Raw genomic sequence first — 7,032 nt, forward strand, 5'->3', positions numbered from 1 at the left:
GAAGGTAACTAGCAGGATAGATATATTTAATATATTTGAATTTCCAAAAGACGTTTGACAAGGTACTGCATGTTAGGCTACTTAATAAGATAAGAGCCCATGGTGTTGGGTGTAGTATATTGGCATGGATAGAGGATTGGCTAACTACTAGAAGGCAGAGAGTTGGGATAAGGGGGGCATTTTCAGGATGACAGCCTGTAACTAGTGGAGTACCACAGAGATCAGTGCTGGGGCCACAATTATTTACAATATATATTAATGATTTAGATAAGGGAAGTGAATGTACTATCGCCAAATTTGCGGATGTCACAAAAATAGGTGAGAAGGCAAGTGGTGAGGATGAGAGTTTACAGAGAGATATAGGCAGGTTAAGTGAGTGGGGAAAAAAGTGTCAGATGGAATATAATATGGGAAAATGTGAGGTTGTGCACTTTGGCAGTAAGAATAAAGGAGCTGAATATTATTTAAATGGAGAAATACTGCAGAAAGCTGCAGCACAGAGGGATTTGGGAGTCCTCATGCATGAATCCAAAAAAGCTAACAGAAGTTCAGCAGATAATGGGGATGGCAAATGGAATGTTGGCCTTTATTTCAAAGGGAATGGAGTATAAAAATAGGAAAGTCTTGCTAAAACTATACTAGTTAGACCACACATAGAATACTGTGAACAGTTTTGGTCCCCTTATCTAAGGAAAGATATACTGGCATTGGAGGCAGTCCAGAGAAGATTCATTAGGTTGATTCCGGGTATGGAGAGATTTTCTTATGAGGAGAAGTTGAGTAGGTTGGACCTGTACTCACTGGAGTTTAGAAGAATGAGAGGTGACCTTATTGAAACATAAGATTCTTAGGGGGTTTGATGGGAAAGATGCTGAGAAGTTGTTTCCCCTTGTGGGAGAGTCTAGGATCAGAGGCATAATCTCAGAGTAAGGGGTCGCCCATTTAAAACAGAGATGAGGAGGAATTTCTTCTCTGAGAGGGTAGTCAATCTGTGGAATTCTTTACCGTAGAGGGCTGTAGAGGCTGGGTTTTAAGTATATTCAAGGCTGAGATAGACAGATATTTAATCAGTAAGGGAATCAAGGGTTATAGAGAAAAGGCAGGAAAGTGGAGTTGAGGATTATCAGATCAGCCATGAACTCATTGAATGGCGAGCAGACTCGATGGGCCAAATGGTTTACTTCTTATGGTCTTATCATCTAATGTTGTCCAATCGTGGAATCACATCTAATGTTGGACACTATGTTTTGAATTTTGCAAACAAGGGCTGGTTGGGTACAGTCTGTACCCTGCTCATTGTGAAGAGTGGCTGGGACATGCTGTCTGAGGTCATCCACCAGCCATGGGACGTATGACCTACATACCTAGCATTACATTGGCACTGAAAGTCATACACCATATTACTTATTTCTGTGATCGGCAGAACATCTTCTTGGCTTGACGGCAGCATCCTGTTGACACATGCTGTCACAACGTTTCATCCTGCACTCATTGGGACCCATGTGATGACAAGGGACTGGCAGCCAACATAAATGGGAATCCAAAAGACTTCTATAGACATATCAACAGTAAAAAATGGTAATAGGAGGTGTGGGGCCGATTAGGCACCAAAAAAGGGATTTACACATGGAGGCAGGGTTTTTAGAGATTGCTTAATCTCTAACAATCAAACCGCCCAGGCTTGTTGTCAGGCAGACTTCAGAACAGGTCACATGACCCCCTCTTCATTTTATTCTAAAATAAAGACATAAGCCAGAATTTTACGCCCCGTGGGCGGGCACGTGCCTGACCCGCCTGGCCGCCAAATAGCGTGAGATGATGTCGGGCGAGCATCCTGATGTCATCGCGCACTCGCACAATATCTCGCTCGGCGGGCGCACTCCGTAGTTGGAAGTGTGCCCGTCAACAATTAATCGGGCAATTAAGCCCATTAAGGAAGCAACTGAAAGCGATTTTCTTTTTCTTTCGTGGCCCGTCCACTTTTACGGCTGGTGGAAGGGCCAATTGGCTAGGCGGCCTTCACATTTTCACTCAAACTCAATCCAGGGCGGGATGAAATCTCCACGGGGAACTAAAATGAAGAGAGATATCTGGGGACTGGTTTTTCATGAGGTATGATTTCAGGTGCTTGATTGTGATTCATGGGCATATTTAGCAGCGTTTTCTGCTGTTTTGTTTATTCTGTGGAGGTCTGTAGCCCCCTGGGACAGCTGTCTGCCTTCAGGTAGCTGACTGGAAGCGCTCAGCAGCAGCCGCGGTGACATAAGTGCCCACCCTCTTCCCACCCCGCCCCCCCCCACCCCAGTCCCACCCACTGGCAGTACTGAGTCTTTCTCACACCGCTAATTGGCCAGCCAGAGCGAAGCCACGGTCAGAGGCCGAACGCTGCTGGGGGCCGGTTTCCTGTCTGCTCCCGGGCCTGCTGATCACGTGTGCCCAATGAGAGAAAAATCCAGGCCACGCTTCCAAAACATAGCAATCTTCTAAACCTCACAACTGTAACAATAGAGCCAACAATGCTCACATCCCCAGAATGAAGAAAAATAGTTACAATTTCCACCTCCCCCCCCCCACCCCCCACCCCCCCCGAATTACGCACTACACATATCCCACAACTCCTGGCGAGAACTCCGCCTCCACTGATCTCCAGGAGCGTGGCCACAGGAACTGGATGCTATCCCTCCACGTAAATGAGCGGCCTGGGGTGATTCTGTGCACGTTACACGTGCCCAGCGGGCGGGCTCAGAGCTAAGTGACTGGATGGTTTATTGTTAACTGCCTGGCGCAGTCTGTGGATGCTGATGGTGTTTGTCCTGTCACTTGGTGCATCACATCTGATCAGTAGATGGCAGCAGCAGATCAGATCTGCCGTTGGCACCTCATTGTGGCCATGAGCAGAGGATGTTAAGTGATCAAGCTTTTTCCTTTCTCACGCCCTTTAAGAATCCTGCTATGCATCGTTACTGGGGTAATGTTTTACAATCGGCAGTGCTGCACCGCCTTAGCCTTCTCCGAATGGAGCCTAAGCAGCGAGGGACTGCTTCACACTTTTGGCCCAGCTGGAGCTATAATCTGGACAGGAAGTATAATGAGTGACTAAGCAGTCAGTTTACCATTCCAGCTAACAGCAAGAATCATCCATGACATCAGCAGGCCATTGGGCAACATGAGGCATCGCAGCCAAGCCTGCCTTGCTCCTGGTCGGACGTACAGGCTGTACAGAATGAGCTGGGGCTCTGATCTGATATTCGCTAGTTTGATACAAGGTCACTGTCGCCTTCACTGATTCCGGCTCGAACAACAACCAGCTTCCTGCAATCAGACCCAATGCTGCAATATTAGAGGAGGGGGGGATATCGGCCAAGGCCAGGCAGGTGACTACCCCAGTGAGACTCAGCATCCTCAGGAGAGGAGGGGAGTGGGTTCCATGGAACTGTACCCCAGTGAGACTCAGCATCCTCAGGAGAGGAGGGGAGTGGGTTCCATGGAACTGTACCCCAGTGAGAGTCAGCACCTTCAGGAGGGGAGGGGAGTGGGATCGATGGAACTGTACCCCAGTGAGAATCAACATCTTCAGGAGAGGAGGGGATTGGGATCCATGGAACTGTCCCCCAGTGAGAGTCAGCACCTTCAGGAGAGGAGTGGGGTCCATGGAACTGTGCCCCAGTGAGAGTCAGCATCTTTAGGAGAGGAGGGGAGTGGGTTCCATGGAACTGTACCCCAGTGAGAGTCAGCACCTTCAGGAGGTGAGGGGAGTGGGATCCATGGAACTGTACCCCAATGAGAGTCAGCATCTTCAGGAGGGGAGGGGAGTGGGATCCATGGAACTGTACCCCAATGAGAGTCAGCACCTTCAGGAGGGGAGGGGAGTGGGATCCATGGAACTGTACCCCAGTGAGAGTCAGCACCTTCAGGAGGGGAGGGGAGTGGGATCCATGGAACTGTACCCCAGTGAGAGTAAGCACCTTCAGGAGTGGAGGGGAGTGGAGTGGAGAGAAACCAGCCTTCTAATGTTGAAATGGAAATTGACTGGGAATCCTGTTTTCCTCATTGAATTAAAGGTTAAAAGCTTTTCTTGGTGAAAGGTCTGCTGCTGTTCATAGGACGTCAACAAATCCTTAAAGCTCATCACAAGACTGAGCAGGAGATTTTGTGCGCAGGGTTTTGTTTCAATGTGTTTTTGCTTTGCGTGCTCAGCTGGTGGAGACTGACGATTTGTCAACTTTCACTATTATTCTGCAACCACACATCCTCCGCTGTGTGAAATTGGCCTGACTTTAGCACTTTTATTAAACTAATAAGTTTGCTCTTAGCAACAAAAGCAGCGCTGTCAACTTCCTAGAGATGTGAAATTGTAAGCCCAGGGGAATTAAAATTGTCACGCTTTCAATGAATACTTTTCATAACTAAGGTATTGCTGGAAGATTGCCAGGCCTCAGGAATACCTGAGCATCAAGCATGGATTGAGGAAGTGGCCATGCTGGTGCCAGGGGGGCATGGGGTACCTGTCACTGTGCAGGGGTAGAGCATGAAGAAGCAGTCTCCTATGCTAGTTGGTGTCTTACTCCTGTTATAGCCACCAATGTTCGATAGCAATCCTTGCAAAAAAAAACAGGGATTCACATAATCAAGCGAGTAACTAACTATCTGAGCATAACAGGTGAAATTTCAGCTCTATGTATTTCCAGTTTGGGAAGGTATCTGGATTAGCTCTCAATATTGATTTCCGAAGCGTGGACTTGAATATGCATTGGCCATCTCGATAAACTCAGCCTACGTAGCACAGGAACCACATAAACCTCCTTACACGCAGACATTGTATAGTGACTCACAGGACTGGTGAAATTTTAGCTGCTGCTTATAACTCGTGATTCAACAATTATTTCCCAATTATCATTTTAGATATCCATAGCTAGACTTTTACTTAGAAGTAAAATTCTGTGAGATCTCATATATTGTGGTAGGGAAATCTGAATGACAACTGGAACTGTACCCCGGTGAGAGTCAGCACCTTCAGGAGAGGAGGGAGTGGGGTCAATGGAACTGTACCCCAGTGAGAGTCAGCACCTTCAGGAGAGGAGGGGAGATGGGTCCAGGGAACTGTACCCCAGTAAGAGTCAGCATCTTCAGGAGAGGAGGGGAGTGGGGTCCATGGAACTGTACCCCAGTGAGAGTCAGCACCTTCAGGAAAGGAAGGGAGTGGGGTACAGTTCCCTGGACCCCAGTGAGAGTCAGCACCTTCAGGAGAGTAGGGGAGTGGGGTCCATGGAACTGTACCCCAGTGAGAGTCAGCATCTTCAGGAGAGGAGGGGAGTGGGGTCCATGGAACTGTACCCCAGTGAGAGTCAGCATCTTCAGGAGAGGAGGGAGTGGGGTCAATGGAACTGTACCCCAGTGAGAGTCAGCACCTTCAGAAGAGGAGGGGAGTGGGGTCCAGGGAACTGTACCCCTGTGAGAGTCAGCATCTTCAGGAGAGCAGGGGAGTGGGGTCCATGGAACTGTACCCCAGTGAGAGTCAGCATCTTCAGGAGAGGAGGGGAGTGGGGTCCAGGGAACTGTACCCCTGTGAGAGTCAGCATCTTCAGGAGAGGAGGGGAGTGGGGTCCATGGAACTGTACCCCAGTGAGAGTCAGCATCTTCAGGAGAGGAGGGGAGTGGGGTCCATGGAACTGTACCCCAGTGAGAGTCAGCATCTTCAGGAGAGGAGGGGAGTGGGGTCCATGGAACTGTACCCCAGTGAGAGTCAGCACCTTCAGGAAAGGAAGGGAGTGGGGTACAGTTCCCTGGACCCCAGTGAGAGTCAGCACCTTCAGGAGAGTAGGGGAGTGGGGTCCAGGGAACTGTACCCCTGTGAGAGTCAGCACCTTCAGGAGAGGAGGGGAGTGGGGTCCAGGGAATTGTACCCCAGTGAGAGTCAGCACCTTCAGGAGAGGAGGGGAGTGAGGTCCATGGAACTGGACCCCAGTGAGCGTCAGCACCTTCAGGAAAGGAAGGGAGTGGGGTCCATGGAACTGTACCCCAGTGAGAGTCAGCAGCTTCAGGAGAGGAGGGGAGTGGGGTCCAGGGAACTGGACCCTAGTGAGAGTCAGAACCTTCAGGAGGAAGCGAATACTGTAACTTTCTTTGAAATGGGCGCTGAGAGGGAATCGTTATCTTTTCCGCTTAGTCAAATGAGAAGCTGATTTATATGTGAGTTTGTTGTTTGTCAGACTGGCGAATTAGTCATTCACAGGTACTTCACCCACTGCTGTTGTGAAGCCACTTTGATGACTTTATGACAGTTGATAGAAACAGTGGGGCCGATGAAGGAGTAGGTATCCTCCTGTGGATGTATTAATTCCACCTATTCCCCTTGTACAAAATGCTAGAACAGGCTCTGATATTCCATTCCCCCATCGCAGCCTGGCCCATCAGCACATCATTCTTTATGTTACCTCCTCCATTGGTGGGACAGAACATGGTCTGTTGCAGTAAAAGAAAGAGTTGCATTGATATGATGTCATCCACAACCTCTGGATGTTGCAAAACATTTTGTAACCAATTCAATGATTTGTAAATGTTACAGGAAGAATATCGACCACTCTGAGCACTGCAAGGTCCCATCAACAATCATGATCTATTACCACACCATCGGTTTTACTAATGTTTTCAAGGGGCAATTCCCCAGACACTAGAAGGACCCCCCTACTCTTCGTTCAATCGTGTCGCAGGATCTTTTATGTCATCCTGAGAGGTTAGATTGGGCCACAGATTAATACCTCATCCACACAACAGCCCCTCTGACAGTGCAGCGCCCCCTCAGTACTGGCAGCACAGTGCCTCCTCAGTACTGACGCTGTGACAGTGCGGCGCTCCCTCAGCGCTGACCCTCTGACAGTGCGGCGCGCCCTCAGCGCTGACCCTCTGACAGTGCGGCGCGCCCTCAGCGCTGACCCTCTGACAGTGCGGCGCGCCCTCAGCGCTGACCCTCTGACAGTGCGGCGCGCCCTCAGCGCTGACCCTCTGACAGTGCGGCGCGCCCTCAGCGCTGAC

Source organism: Cetorhinus maximus, chromosome 17 (assembly GCF_964194155.1).
Source record: "Cetorhinus maximus chromosome 17, sCetMax3.hap1.1, whole genome shotgun sequence".
Taxonomy (NCBI): Eukaryota; Metazoa; Chordata; class Chondrichthyes; order Lamniformes; family Cetorhinidae; genus Cetorhinus; species Cetorhinus maximus.